At 36.3% G+C, this 17,190-nt stretch overlaps 1 pseudogene across 1 annotated transcript; it reads right to left on the minus strand.

Moving 5' to 3' along the window:
* Positions 1-598: 598 nt before the first annotated feature.
* On the minus strand, positions 599-1,762 carry LOC309857748 (heterogeneous nuclear ribonucleoprotein A1 pseudogene; annotated as a pseudogene). The gene has a single exon. The product of its transcript is annotated as a heterogeneous nuclear ribonucleoprotein A1 pseudogene (transcript).
* Between the last annotated feature and the right edge of the window lie 15,428 nt (positions 1,763-17,190).

The raw sequence follows: 17,190 nt of genomic DNA on the forward strand, positions 1-17,190 counted from the left end.
GCAAGTAAGTATATAGACTTTGTGTGAACAGCTTGTCTGTTACTTTTGAGGAAAAGCAAGGAGGCCAATGAGGAGTTCATAGTGGTGGAGAGAGGAAGAACGTATTGATGTATGACCTTCTAGTACATTGAAACGCCTTCAGTTTTTATTTAATATGAAAGGGGAAGATACCAAAAGTCTTTCAACAGCAGAATAAAATCATATGACTTGATTTTTAGGTTAAATTCTGTACCAAAATAAATTTGCATGGAGAAAGGAGTGCAGTATGTGTGGAAGTGGGGTTATCAATCAAGTCAATAATTCAGGAACATATGATGGTGTTTTTAGCATGCTGGGTGGTAATAGAAGTGGTGAGGTATGGTTTTCATTGTGTATATATATATATATTTTTTTTTTTTTAAAAAGACACATTTATTCAGCGTCATGATCAGACTATTACATTTAGCAATCAACAGCATGGGTGCAAAAAAAAAAAAATCTACATTAAAACCCTTTGTTGGAATGCTTTACACTTTCCACAGAACAGAAACTAAAATAACCTGTTATACAATTAGTCACAAATACAGTCCTCGAGTTTTTTTGCCCATACACATGAGTATTGTCTAAAACATGTCTTCTTTGTAGCAGCTAGGCCCTGCCACCACTGTGCTTGGCTGAGTTCACAAATCTGTTGTAACCTGTAGCTTCCCTGTCACTTCTCTGGCTCTCCTCTCCTGCTAAGCTTTGTTTCCTGGCAGTAATTAAAATCTTCTGCCACTGCCATAGCTGCTGCTGCTGCTGGAACCACCATAGCCACCTTGGTTTCGTGGTTTGGCGAAGTATTGGCCTCCACCACCATAAGGGCCAGAGCTTCTGCCTCCAAAATTGCCTCCTTTCATGGGTCCAAAATTTGAGGATTGATTGTTGTAATTGCCAAAATCATTATAGCTTTCACCACCTCCAAAGTTGCTTCCATCATTACCAAATCCGTTATAGCCATCCCCACTGCCACCATATCCACCACCACCTCGACTGCCACCAAAGCCACCTCGACCACTGAAGTTTCCTCCGCGACCAAAGTTGTCATTCCCACCAAAACCACCTCCACGACCACCACCAAAGTTTCCAGAACCACTTCGACCTCTTTGGCTGGATGAAGCACTAGCCATCTCTTGCTTAGAGAGCGCTTTCCTTACTTCACAGTTGTGGCCATTCACAGTATGGTATTTTTGAATGACAATCTTGTCTACAGAATCATGGTCATCAAATGTTACAAAAGCAAAACCCCTCTTTTTGCCACTGCCTCGGTCAGCCATGATCTCAATCACTTCGATTTTCCCATACTGTTCGAAATAATCTCTTAGATGATGTTCTTCAGTGTCTTCTTTAATGCCACCAACAAAAATCTTTTTCACAGTTAAGTGGGCACCAGGTCTTTGAGAATCTTCTCTTGAGACAGCCCTCTTTGGTTCCACAACTCTTCCATCCACCTTGTGTGGCCTTGCATTCATGGCTGCATCCACCTCCTCCACAGTGGCATAGGTGACAAACCCAAAGCCTCTGGAGCGCTTGGTGTTCGGATCTCTCATTACCACACAGTCCGTAAGTGTTCCCCATTGCTCAAAATGGCTCCTCAGACTCTCATCGGTTGTTTCAAAGCTCAGACCTCCGATGAAGAGCTTCCGCAGCTGTTCAGGCTCTTTGGGAGACTCTGACTTAGACATGACGGCGGTGGGAGGGGAGACTTTAACGATGCTTACTCGGCGGCGTCCACAGGCAGAAAGCTCATTGTGTATATATTTTGATGGTGAATATTCTGGTGAACAGGATGGGGTATGTGCAGGACAGACATCAACATTTATTTTACCTGCACAAACAGAAGGGTGGAGTCTTCATTCCCTGATATGGAGAGAACTCTGAGTTCAAATGTTCTTTCTCATTAAATGGCATAGTGATGATGAGGATTTAGTCAGACAGTGAAAGAGAGCAGTAAGCATAGTGTTAAGCGGTAAGACATTATAATACATTGGAACATCAAAAAACGTTGTGTTGGATCATCTGTTTATGTGAGTAAATAAATAAATAAAGCTTCCTGGGGTTCTGATAGAGGTAAAGAAGACTGTATATGATCCAAAGGGGCACGTGCACCAAATGTTTATAGCATTAATATCCACAATAGCCAAACTATGGAAAGAACCTAGATGTCCATCAACAAATGAAATATATATATATATATATATATATATATATATATATACACACAATGGAATACTATTCAGCCATCAAAAGAAATGAAATCTTGCCATTTGCGTTGACATGGATGGAACTGGAGGGTATTATGCTTAGCAAAATAAGTCAACCAGAGAAAGTCACTATCATATGATCTCCCTGATATGAGGAAATGGAGGTGCAATGTGGGGGGTTTGGGGAACAGGAAAAGAGTAAATGAAACAAGATGGGATCGGGAGGGAGACAAACCATAAGAGACTCTTAATCTCACAAAACAAACTGAGAGTTGCCGGGGGGGGGTGGGGAGGTTAGGGAGAGGGTGGTGGGGTTATGAACATTGGGGAGGGTATGTGCTGTGGTGAGTGCTGTGAAGTGTGTAAACCTGGCGATTCACAGACTTGTACCCCTGGGGCTAATAATACATTATATGTTAATTAAGAAGAAGAAAGAAGAAGAAGAAGAAGAAGAAGAAGAAGAAGAAGAAGAAGAAGAAGAAGAAGAAGAAGAAGAAGGAGACTACTATAAATCAAATGCTATGGTTTTCAGCATAGAGTGTGTAATCAGGCATATTTTATTAAAGTAACCAAGTAAAATGAGGTCGAAAATTGGAATAACAGAAAACATAAAAATCAGAGATTTTAAAAAGAGATATGGGACAGTGTAGAGAATATAGTCAATGATATTATAATAGTGTTATATGGTGACAGATGGTGGCTATATTTGTAGTGATCATAGAATAATGTATGGAGATCTTGAAAACCTGAAACCAATGTAACACTGACTATCAACTACACTCAAATAAAAAAAATAGTAAAAGGAAACATTTTAATTTAAAAAGATAAAAAGAGGGACAAGAATTTGAAAAGTGAATTTCAAAAAGAGTAAAGATGAGGCTAAGACATACTCTGAACCTTGAGGAAAACACCATTTTGAAAATTCTTCCCATTTTGAGAAAACTCAAATGAATCAATACCATAAAAGAACCCATTTTAACCGAGAGATGTAATGAATGCTCAAGAAATAATTTTATGACAGGATAATTCTTCCCTATGAAACAGCATACAGAAACCCGGGGAAACACCTGGAAGCCAAATAAACTATACTGAAAATAAGAATTAGGAAAAAGATAAATGATGAAAGATAAGAAAATTAGACCTGCGACAGAGACCTAGTGAAGAGAATTTTTAGCTTGTGGTTTAATGTTTTTGAGGATAATCTAGAGTTCATAACTGCCTTGAGGCAGGCTGGTTGTAGGCAGTTTAGGCAGACCCCTAAGAGAGGCCTACTTTGGGCAGGTGGTGTTGGAGGAGGCCATTGGGCTGGACAAAGACAAATCCAACCATTTGACTAAAGTGTCTGTGAAGATGTTGAAGTCAGATGCAGCAGAGAAAGACCTGTCAAACCTAATCTCAGAAATGGAGATGATGAAGATGATTGGACAGCACAAGGACACCATAAACCTGCTGGGTCCTGCACACAGGATGGTCCTTCGTACACTATCATGGAATATGCCTCCAAAGACAACATACAGGAGTACCTGCAGGCCCAGAGGCCTCCTGACCTGGAGTACTGTTACAATATCAGCCACAATGCAGCAGAGCAACTCTCCTCCAAGCACCCGGTATACTTTGCCTACCAGGTAGCCTGAGGCATGGAGTACCTTGCCTCCAAGAAGTGCATACACCAAGACCTGGCCACCAGGGAAGTGCTGGTGACAAAGGACAACATGATGAAGATCTCAGACTTCAGCCTTGCCAGAGATATCACCACATCAGTTACTATAAAATGAGAACCAACAGTGGACTGCCTGTGAAGTGGATGGTCCCTAAGGCCATGTTTGACCAGATCTACATCCACCAGAGTGACTTCTGGTCTTTTGGGGGTGATCCTGTGCAAAATTTTCACTCTGGAAGCCTCCCATATCCTGGAGTGCCTGTGGAGGTGGTTTTCAAGCTGCTGAAGGAGTCATTTGATGGATAAGCCAATAAGTGCACCAGAGAGTTATACACAATAATGAGGGGTGGCTGGCATGTGGTACCTTCAAGCTGCTGGTAGAAGACCTGGATCATACTGTGGCCTTGACCTCCAACCAGGAGTACCCGGACCTGTCCTTGGCCCTGGAACAATACTGTCTATGCTTTCCCAACACCCAAAGCTTCACCTGCTCCTCAGAGAAGAATTCCACCTTCTCTCATGTGCCGTTGCCCAGGGAGGCCTATCTGCCCTGACACCCAGCCCAGCTTGCCAATGGTGGACTCAAATGACTAGTATCCCTATTACTCCTGTCCAGATTCCGTCATAAGCTGTAACCCTTACCCCCCACCCTCCCTGCAAGACTCACTGCCTTCTCCTTTGTCCCTTTCCTACTGGCAGGAGCCAGCTGCCTACCTGAGGCCTTCACCCCTTGAAGTTCACCTCTCTTCCCCTTCCTCTTCCTCCTCCTTACAACCTGCTCATGAAAGAAAGGAACAGAGGGGCAGGTACTTGCTCGTGGCTACTTCCTTCCCTCCCATATGTTGGACCAAGACCCCTCCCTGTCATCTGGTACTGCCTAGACGTCGAGAGAGTTGGAGATGAGGCATGCCAGTGAAAGCTGTCGGAGCTTTCCTGGTTTGGTTTTGTCTGCTTAGCATAACATGTAAGACTGAGTTCTGGTGGCAGGGACCTAGTCCTTGGGGCTATAGCACTAGTGAGGGGAGGTCAACTGCTCTGGGCCTTGGCTAAGAGCAAGCCCTGCTCCAGAGATATGGTGCCAAGGGCTTATCAATTTTGATACTAATTTGCTTTGCTGACCAAATACCTGGTATCAAAAGATGGGAAGGCAAAGACTGGAAGCAGTGTTGTGACCATGGGGTCCAGCCCCAAACTATGAAGAAAACACAAAGTGTATAAATCTGAGTAAGTATATATTTACACACCTTTTTAAATAGGTTGTTATCAAAGATTTAATCAATGGGTAATATGCTCCTCGTGGCTGGGAAGCATCAGTTGCCATATATTAAAAACAAAGAAAAGAGGTGTCTGGGTGGCTTCCTCCAAGAAGTGTCCCTTCTTTTCAGGTCATGATCCCAGGGTCCTGGGATGAAGCCCCACATCAGGCTCTCTGCACAGTGGGAAACCTGCTTCTCCTTTTCCCTCTGCCCTGCTTATAGTTCCTCTTCCTGTCTCTCTGTCTGTCAAATAAATAAAATATTTAAAAAAAAAACAAGAAAGAAACAAAATGTTTTAAAGGCCTTTTTTTTTTTTAATTTTCTAGGGGTGCCTGGATGACTTAGTTGTTTAAGCAGATGTTTGCCTTTGGCTGAGGTCATGATTCCAGTGTACAGGGATCCAGCCCTGCATGGGACTACTTGCACCCCAAGGAGCTTGCTTCTTCCTCTCCCTTTGCACATGATTCCCCCTGTTTGTGTGCTTCTTCTCTCTCTCTCTCTTGCTGTCAATAAATAAAATAAAATCTTTTACTAAATAAATAAAAAAATAAATAAATTTCTAAACCTACTTTCAGTTTAGGTCCCTTAACAAAAATTGCTACTGCTTCATTAAAAAAAAAAAAAGGATGATTTAGAAAGATGCTTCCAGAGTTAAAAAGCTGTTTTCTTTCTTTGTCAGGATTCAATATAGAAGTGCTTTAAAAAGTAAAAGAAAAAATATGCTATATTAACTCTAATCACACTATAACTTTGGTGGTTATATCAAGATAATGAAAAGTGATTTTAAAGCAAATTTCATTATCAGACATAAAGATCAAGTCAAAATTACAGAAGAGTAAAAGGATGAATTCATCAGGGAGTATAATAATTCTTTTTTTTTTAAAGATTTTATTTATTTATTTGACAGAGAGAGATCACAAGTAGGCAGAGAGGCAGGCAGAGACAGAGAGAGGAGGAAGCAGGCTCCCTGCTGAGCAGAGAGCCCGATGCGGGACTCGATCCCAGGACCCAGAGATCATGACCTGAGCCTAAGGCAGCGGCCTAACCCACTGAGCCACCCAGGCGCCCCGGGAGTATAATAATTCTTGAATTTTAATACGTAACAACAGATTTGGGGATATATAGGGAAAAACTAAGAACAAAAATCATAACTTCTACCTTGGACGACAAATGGAAAATAATTTCAACACACTTATTTTAAGATTACATAGACAAATGGTCATCATATTGGTAAGATATGTAAGACTTGAACAAAATGATCAACTAACTAGATATGCTTGATATTACATTACAGTAACTGAACTAACTGAGGTCAGTCTTTGGTGAATCACAGAAACAGGTGGAGTTATCAAACAAAGGAATCTTTGTTTACAACATACAAGGAGTTCACAGGGAATAAGTTCCAAAGCCTTGACTGTTTGAACAGGAGAGAGATTTTTATTTAGTATTTAAGATGAATACTCAGAAGGGAGAGTTTTATTATCCCGTGTATGGTTGGTCATAAGGTTGTGGATGCATGCACATCCACATATGTATTTGTGCAATATGTATTGCATGTTCACCTGAATGAAGCTTGTATTCCACCGAGGGCAGAAACTTCAACGTTAGAATAAAGCAGAGGTAACTGTTGGACAAGGGAAAGGAACTCTGCAGGCTTCAAGAGCAGATAGAAACTAGATGGGGTCTTGGGCTCATTTTCTGGGACAAGGAATGAAAGGCCTTGATTGCTTTTGAAATAGCACTAGGAGTTTTACCACTGATTTATTGTCTCAATAGCTTAGGCTATTTCCTGGTCTGGTGGTGACTGTTAGTTTTCCCATTGCCTTGTTCCCTCAAAATCCTTAGGAGTGAGGTTTTTGCATTTCTTTGTAAGAACCTCCCAGGAATTTTTGGAAGAAGTGTGCTGGGGCAAGTACACAGGTGGGGTATAGATCATTGAAAATAGCTGGGAACAAAAAATGACTTTTCTTATGTCAGGAAAACTATATCTCTTCTTTAATTTTCTAGGAACCTCTAACTCTTTCTGCTGATGTTACCAGCAGGCATCTGAGATATTACTGATTGTTCTCTTGAACCTAAGGAAAAGGAAATGTAGAAAGCAAAAGAAAAAACTTTAAAATCTATCCTCCAACTAATCAATTCACTGCAGCCACCTCTCTGTCTTTCCCTTTCTCTTTTTCTCTCTTTCTCTTTCTCTCTCACTTTCTCTCTCACATACGCACAACACACGCAAATCGACTTAAAGCAATTTTTAATTTTCCCTATTCCATTTTAATATACTTGAGGCATGATCATTTTCTTAGTAAATACAAGGAAAAAAAATCTAGGATTCCTTCATTCTGTGTGATTAAAGTATTGAGGAATTTACTTCCAATAGCACTTATAAAAACATATTTTATTTAAGGAATATTATATAATCAGGTGCCTGCATTTTTCTTATTCTCTAACTAGTGTTATTTGGCAATTAATATTTTGTCAATCAATATTCCCCTATACCTGAATGTGTGGGCAGTGAGAGATGAGTTAGAGGCAAGGATGGTGAACACTCCCAACAACTGCAGACTACATATATCTTAAGCCATGATTTTCTTTGCAAAGGTCAACATTGATAATGTTCTAGTCATACCTCCGTGTACCAGGAAAGAAGTAGCATATTTCTTGAAAGACACAGCTATCAAAGCTCCATTGAGAATCCGTAAAGATGGAGAAGGGATTTGCAAATTAAATATCTGATAATGGACATCTACTCTGATTATTTAAAAATGAATAAAAATAAAAAACCTTACTAATAACCAAACAGAGTATCCAACTTTACATGTGAAGGAAATAATGGAAGAGACATGTCACCAAAAGTATATGGATGGCTTATAAGCACATGGCCAATTTCTCAACATTTAAACATTAAGGAAATAAAAATTAAAATCATAATGAGACATGCTTACATATCTATTAGAATGGCTAAAATTATAAAGGCTAATTGTACTTGGTCTGAGCTAGATTGAGAAGCAACAAAAAATCTAAACTGTTGTTGGCATATATCATGATACAACCACTTTGGAAAATAGTTTCAAAATTTTTTTAAATGAAAAATATGTTGCAGTTACACAAATAGACATTTTACTTCTAGGCATTTCACCAAGAGAAACAATCCCTAGGACTTGTATGTGAATTTCATAGCAGCTTTATTTTTAAGAATTGAAAACAGTGGAAATGTTCATCAATGTCCATCAATAGAGCAAAGACAATTGGAGATTCTCAAAGTAATGATGCCGAGAAAAGAAAATCCAGGCCATGAATAGTATATACTGTGTGATTCCATGACTACAAAAAATCTAGAAAATACAAATTTATATATAGTCACAGTCATCAAATATATGGTGTGATTTTAGTGCCTTCTTCTGTGCTCCCATAGCTTCCTACACTTGGATCTCCGAGCATTTCTTACACCATGTGAAAATATGAACTCTTTCTCTTTATTCTGTCTTACTAGAATAAGAATCCTTGAAATTTTATGGACATTTGAACTCTCAGTTATTAGCAGAAATTCTATCACACAGTAAGTTTCCAAATATAAAAGCCAGAGTTTTACAATGACTTCGAAGCTTTTACATGATCTAGCCACTCATTTAACCTCTGTGACCTCTTTCCCTGCTACTCTTCAGTCACTCACAGTGGCCTCCTTGCTATTCCTCAGATATGCCAGGCATGATCCAACCTTATGGCCTTCAAGATAGCCAATTCCTTTGTCTGGAGTGACCTTATTGCTGATAGTTCTGCGCAAATTCATCACCTTTCCATACATTTGTTCAATTGTCAGCTTCATTGTAACTACCCTGATCTTTCTATTAAAAGATTTAACTGCCCATCCCCTGCCTAGCAACCTTGATTTTTCTCACCCTGATCGAATTTTTCTTTTTCCCCATTGTACTCTTCCTTTTTGAATGCACTATGCCATTTTTATTAAGGTTTATAGCTTTGAATTGTCTCACCCATTAAAATAAAAGTTCTACAAAGCCAAGTATTTCATTTACCAGTGTAGTCTGAAGTAATATCTGCCATATAATAGTTCAGTAGACAACTGGTAAATTTCAAAATAAATCAATGTTGAGAGTATACTGAATTTCATAAGTCATTTCAATATTTTTTTCCAAAAAATAAACTACATAAAACATACTTTAAATTTACTTTCAAAATATTTTATAGCATATAATGGACAATATACATAAGCCTAAAGAAACAATCCTATAATTAACCATTTCATACCTACTTAAAAACTGCATAATACCACACTCTTAGATCCTCTTTGAATGCTCTAAAATAACCCTTCAAAGGAAATACATTTTTAAAACTCACAGATTTTTTGGCAAATAATTTAATAAAATAAAAGTTTCATTCATCTATGTGGATCAAAATAAATATTTTAAATAAGCATGAAATTATAACTCTGAAGTGTGCTAAAATGAAACCACCTGCTAAGGGTGAGAGAACAAAAATAAACATCCTTTTTCCAAATAAGAGGAATTTATTACCTTTGAATCAAAGCATGTGGATTTGTTTTAACTGGCAATAAAGCAATATGGAGACACAAACCATAGAAAGTCATATTTTAGATTTCTAAAAGACTTCTAAGTGAAGAGTATACATTTTTTAATTGCTACATAATGCTACATAATGACAAGATGACAGGTTGTGACAAATAGCATTTTAAAAGCTCTACTCATAATGGAACGAAAGATGTCATTTCCCTATAATTTTATATATGTCTTTAATTTACTATATCTGGATCAACATATTACCAAACAGATGTTCATCAAAGACTAAATCATTTTTAATGGAACATAATAATTTGAACCTACATCTATTAATCATTTTTTTCGATCTAACATTTATAGTCTCGCTAAACATTTTATCAGTTGTTGACAAAATTCAAAATAAATAGGATAAAAAGTCGTGTTTGGAAAAGTAGATTTTTTTTTCAAATTTGCATTTAAATGAAAATATTTGCTGATATTTTTAAAACTTTAAAAGTAATTTATATATATATCTGACCTATCAGATGATATAAAATTTTTGGAGAAAATATGACGTATTTTTTGATCTTGGTTGAAGGTATTAATAAAGAGCAACTGTTTGTATTATTTGTATTGTGATATCTTAGTTAATAAACATGGATAACTGGTATAAAATATGTTTTTTTAAAAATTTTATTTATTTACTTGACAGAGATCATAGGAAGGCAGAGAGGCAGCCAGAGAGAGAGGAATGGAAGCATGCTCCCAGCTGAGAAGAGAGCCCACTGTAGGACTCAATCCCAGGAACCTGGAATCATGACCTGAGCCGAAGGAAGAGATTTTAACCCACTGAGCCACCCAGGTGCCCTAAAATATGTTTTTTTTTTAATATAGAAGTATAGTTCTTGCCAAAATATGGAACTAGCTGGAACTGAATGCCTCCTTCAAAGTCAGCTCTGGAGAAATTATGCCAGTGGAATATGGAACTATTTCAGATATTAACCAAAAAGAAAGAAATGATGATAAATTCCTTAAAAGACTCAAAGTTGCCCTTGACTGGTATGTTTCAAGCTCTATTCCTGGTTTGAAGACAGGTTTTAACAGGCCTGTCACTGTAGAAATCCACTAGATGTTTAGAGGCTATCAGAACTTTACAAAAACCTTGAAGGGGTAAAGACTTGAAAATTCTTTAGAGAGATTAGCTCCCTAAGGCATTATTCCTCCACACATTTTCCTCCAATCAATTAAGACTGATGGATGAGGGGCACCTGAGTGGCTCTCTCATCACGTGGGTGGTGGGTTAAGCCTCTGCCTTCATCTCAAGTCATGGTCTCTGGGTCCTGGGATCCAGCCCCACATCCGGCTCTGCTCAAAAGGAAGCCTGCTTCCCTCCATGCTTGCCTGCCTCTCTGCTTACTTGTGATCTCTCTCTCTCTCTCTTTCTCTCTCTCTGTGTCCAATAAATAAATAAAATCTTTAAAAAAAAGCTGATGGATGATAAATTATGAAAACTGCTCCCTCCAAATGATGCTTCTTCATAAGGATTTAAGAATTTAAAATTGTAAGAATTTAAAATTGAAACTTGATCATAGGATTTATCTTATAGAATAAAATCAAGTGAAGGCAGTTATTATTAGTTCTGAAGTATTGGTGATTCTGAATTCTTGGCCTCATTAGTAAATTTATTTTTAAATTCTCCCATGGAGTGGTGATTGGCCTTCAGTCTTTCATTGATATACATCATTGGGTCAAATGAGATGTGTGTGCCCAGAACTATATATAATCTTTTTTGTATTTCACTGGAGATGGCATTTCTGATTTTTGTTCAATTGAATTTGGACAGATGTTTTAATAGTCACTTCTAGAGTTGGCCCTGGAGAATATCTTCCTTTTTTTCTCTTCCCGATTCTCTGAAAAACCCTGACTAATTCACATTATCACAGTAATATCACATTTCAAGTTTTTCCAAACACTAAAGCTGCAAAATAGAAGGAAGCTACTCAGAATGGAATACTATTATGAATGATTGAGAAAGAAAACATTATTATAATTAAGCTACCAGGTTTCAATGTATTTTATTGTTGCTTAGAAAATCCTAGCATACCCAGACTTTACAGAGATTTGATGATCCTAAGAAGAGCTGAACTCATGGACCAAAATAACTATGCACATAATAAGTACAATTACTTACCTAAAAAATATGATGTGGTTAACTTTATATGCCAATCCAAGTGTTATGGGAACAGGAATTAAAAAAATAGCTTAGGGGCGCCTAGGTGGCACAGTGGATTAAGCCACTGCCTTCAGCTCAGGTCATAATCTCAGGGTCCTGGGATCAAGTCCTGCATCAGGCTCTCTGCTCAGCAGGGAGTCTGCTTCCCTCTCTCTCTCTCTGCCTGCCCTCTGTCTACTTGTGATCTCTCTCTGTCAAATAAATAAATAAATAAAATCTTAAAAAAAAAAAGAATGACTGTACTTTTAAAAAATAGCTTAAAAGGAGCACCTGGGTGGCTCAGTGGGTTAAGCCGCTGCCTTCCGTTCAGGTCATGATCTCAGGGTCCTGGGATCAAGCCCCACATCGGGCTTTCTGCTCAGCAGGTAGCCTGCTTCTCTTCCTCTCTCTCTGCCCACCTCTCTGCCTACTTGTGATCTCTCACTGTCAAATAAATAAATAAAATATTTTTAAAAATAGCTTAAAAGTATATGATAAAATAATGATATACATATACAAGGAAAAGAAAGATACTATACTGTGAATATAAATTAAGTGAAAATTGTTGAAATAAAGAATACAATAAATGGAGACTAAGATGAATATAGCTGTAAAATGAATAAATGAGTTGGGAAAAACAAACAAATTAATGACTTCTGCCCAAATACAGCAGAAGAGAAAAAAAAAATAAAGAAAATATTTAAATAAGTACTGAGATAAATTTTGGAGAATTAAAGAAAGATAAAAGATACCAGACTTAAAATGATGCCAAACATGAGATATCAGAAACAAAACAAAACAAAAACTACACACACTAAAAACCACTCGTATACATTATGGTGAGTTTTAAGAATATCAAAAACAGAGAAGAGCATAAATGATGCCCAAGAGAAGAACAGATCACCTAAAATGTACAAGAATAATACTGACAGCACAATTCTCAATAGTAATAGCATATAAAGAGACAGCTGGGAGTTTTTATAGATGGAAAAGATATTTGAAACTAGGTATTATACATCAATCCAAATTATTGATTAAATTTGAGAGCACAGTAAAAATACAATGAAGCATGTTAGGTCTTAGAACATTTATCACACAGAGACACACATTTTGGAAAACTTCCTTGGAAGACAGCTCAATTTAGATCGAGAAAACAGAATTATGTACTCAAAGGCACATTTTGAAGGAAGGATTGAATATAGTCTGCACTGCAAATATTCTTTAATCGTATGTTCTGAATTTCCTAAATTTAAGAAGTATTTGTTCAAATATTTATCTTTAAATAAATCCTAGGAGACTTTTTCTTGGATTCTGGAAAATCAGTCCATTTGGATACAAATCTTTTTGTCACTGATGGAAATTTTGATAGCCCTTAACTGTGGAATGCCTAATGTATTGTTACAGCAATTGTGATTTGCCAATACATGGGTGATGTGTGTGTGTTGTGTGTGTTTATTTTTATTTTTGATGGTTTAACTCTTCTATGAGATTTTTAAGTAGACATGATTTTAATAAATTATGATTTGTTGAAATTTATCTGAGGTCATATATAATAAAATGAAATTTGTGTGAACTAAAGAAGTGCATCTCCATTTTTTTTGTTTTAAGAGTAGACTGGTCTTTAAAAATTGTCCAAAGAAGTACATTATATTCATTATTAAATTTGATAATATACAATAAAGTATTTATGGTCATACTGGACCATATCAAATTCTACTATTAATTCATATTCATAATTACCATAAGAGGAAAAAGGGATATTTTTCAAAATAATAAAAAATTAGCATATTTTTCAGAATATGATATAGTGTTATTCACTGAACTGAGGGAACAAATGTCAAAGTCTAACACAGTTTACAGAATGTTTTAACATAAATTGAAATTTAAATCTGACCAAATTTCACAGTTTTAAGTAAAATGATAGCACTTTATATCCTTGAAAAGTGGTAAGTGACCCAAAACATGGCTTAGAAAAACAAATTTAACACTACACTAGTCTGAGATGGTTAAGTTATGGTACAACTTGCCATTGTGTATCATCAAATGGTATATTTTTTTCTTTTGGGCTTGTCATTATATTTTATTTTAGCCATTCTGGTAAGTGTGTAGTGATATCTCAGTGTCATTTTAATTGCATTTCCTTGATGTCTAATTATGTCAAAATATATTACTTTGATGTTTAATGCTCTGAACTTTCTCAGTTCAAGACCATGAAGCCACTTAGGAAAAATACAGTTGCAGAGGCACTCATAGACCAACTCTTATTTCGAAATAAGAAGAAACATTACTACCCATTCCAACAAAAAATAGATTTGTTATGCAGCAGGGATTTTATAAATTACCTGACACAACTTATATAGTAAGATGAAATGGGACAGGCGGCTTCTTGCAGCTATATACAACATCATTTTAATTTCAATTTTCAGTATAATTTTTCCAAGGTATACACAGAATATATATTTAATGTAAATTGTGAACATTTTAAACTCTGTATATGGAAATTAGTCAATTTTAAGTTTATAACAATCAAAATTAACGGAAGTTTATTTTAAATTAGTTAGCTTTCTCTGCATTGCAAGACAGAATAATCAAGAATTGGTAAGAAAAAAGTAATCTCTGTAAAATTACCGGGGGTGCATTATAAAGTGTTCGGTAACCGATCAAACTCACAATTTGGATTGAATGGCAAGTGATTTTTAAAATCTGGAACTCATTGTCAATTTTTTTTTCTTCATTGTGTCTTAATAAATTACTTTCTTCATTTGCATGGAAGTGAAGAAAAATGCATGACATTTCATCTCAACACTAACACCTTTAACTGGCAACTCTAAATGTACTTTACAGCAGTGTAACAAAGTAAAGATCAATGATGTTTCATGAAATATCTGTTATAATTCTCAAGGAGATAGGGAGTTTGTGCAAAAATGCAAATCACTTTGCGACTAAACACATTGTTTATTTCAGCTAATTTTAAGAAAATATGCTGAGAATCTCTCAAAAAAGGAAGCAATGATTTAGGTTTGCCTTCAAACTCCTTATCTAATCCTGAACCAACAGCACATAGTTCAAAGAGCAACTAATTTGAGTAGCTCCAATTTACACATTTCCTAACAATGCTTAATTTAGTGGAATTTCTGTCCAATTATGTTAATTTGATGTAATGAAAGACAAAAGTTCAAAAAGATCATCCTTAATTTATATAGATGCCAAACTCTGCATTTTCTGAATGACGCCCAGGAACGTATTTTCAAAAACAAACAAACAATGCCAGAACCACTATTAGGTCATCTCTAGGCAGAAAGTGACTCAGAGCTTACATTACTCTCTCCCTGAAAGTATACTGTAGGCACTGAAACTACTACCCTGAGTCTGTGCTATCAAATTCCTTAAGTTAGAAAGTTTTAAAACCCGTCTGTGTGGGAGTATTTCATTTACAGATAGAGATTTGGTTGTTTATACATTTTCATACTTGATTTTTAGGGTGTAATAACTATGTTTTAAAATTCATGGTGGTTTTGAATACTGTTGGATAATTGAGCTAAAATGGTATATCCATTCCTCCTAGGAAACAGAAATTATAGAAAGGTAGTGCTTTTCAAATCTGACATCTTTGAGTCATTGTAGTTTCATATAAATGCAATAGGAAAAGTGTCATTCATGTTTATGATATTTTCTATAAATAAATTAGAATGTACTGGAGGCCTGATATAAAGTGGGATGCCTAAACTTCAGTAAGATCTTGTTTTCAATTCAAAATAAATTTTATTTTTTATTTTTTTATAATGTCCCTCAATTTCAGATAAGCACCCCCATAATGTCCACTCCGGTTTTTTTAAGATTTTATTTATTTTATTTGACAGATAGAGATCACAAGTAGGCAGAGAGGCAGGCAGAGAGAGAGGGAAGAGGAAGCAGGCTCCCTGCTAGGCAGAGAGCCCGATGCGGGGCTCGATCCCAGGACCCTGGGATCATGACCTGAGCCAAAGGCAGAGGCTTTAACCCACTGAGCCACCCAGGCGCCCCCAAAATAAATTTTAAATTGAATTATGCACCTCTAAGTTCAGAGACAATAAACATCAACCAACACAATTAATAAGTTCTATTTCTTGAAATTTCGGGAACATTGATAGTCTCATCTCCTGGAAGAACAACAGCTAAAATTTTAGGTCATGGATTCCTGCTAAAATATCACTTTCCCAAAGAAAGTTAATGTTATGAATTTTTATTGATTGTTATTGATCATGAAGAATATAACAACCACGATAAAAAGAGTAGGAAAAACATGATATCTCATCTGTAAGGGCATGTGGAAAGTAGGAAATGCTAATAAAAATAACTACCATTATTTCCTAAGTTAACATAATATAACAGAACAAAAATATTTCAAAACAATGTTTTCTTTTTTTTTAAGATTTTATTTATTTATTTGACAGAGAGAGATCACAAGTAGGCAGAGAGGCAGGCAGAAAGAGAGAAGGAAGCAGGCACCCTGCTGAGCAGAGAGCCCAATGTGGGACTTGATCCCAGGATTCTGAGATTATGACCTGAGCCAAAGGCAGCGGCTTAACCCACTGAGCCACCCAGGCGCCCCCATAACAATATTTTCTAGGCTCATTCTGATAACTCTTTTCTACATTCAAATTTAAAGGTTGAGGCATGTGATATATATTACACAAAAAACATCCCAAGGAATTCGTTAAAAAAAAACTTTAATAAAGAACAAATCCAAAGGAATTTCTTTTCTAATTTAATTAACAAATTATGAATTGACTTACCTATTTCATCACAGTGTATCAGGCACCAATAATATTTTTTAATCGTCACACCTGATGCAATAGTTATCATCTTTCAGACATACTGATCACGAACAAGCAAATAAACAAGAGCACCGTAGCTTAAGATCTACCTGCATAAATATAGGCTACTTCAGACAATCTCTTCACCACAACATAGAAATGAATAGAAATCATACATGCTCTGTATGGACATACAGATGAGATAGAAGGGGATGGATGTTAATATATGCAGAATCTTTATTAATTACATTGTAAACCATAATATGGAAAAACAGAATACAATTTTAGAAATACCCAGGTCACCATCATTGTTTTATTTTTATATGTGTAGATAAGGAGTTTAATAAACAATCCATGACTATTCAACTCCTTATATTTTGAAAATTTTAGTAAAAGTAACAAACCTAACACCTAGAAAATTATACTTATCTGCAACATACAGCTTTTCCAGCATGGTAGAGGAAAAGCAAAACAAAATAAGTAAGAAAAGTTTAACATTTCACAAGAGATTGGCTTTTATTTTTTATTTATTA

Source organism: Mustela nivalis, assembly GCF_964662115.1.
Source record: "Mustela nivalis genome assembly, contig: HAP1_SCAFFOLD_1170, whole genome shotgun sequence".
NCBI lineage: Eukaryota > Metazoa > Chordata > Mammalia > Carnivora > Mustelidae > Mustela > Mustela nivalis.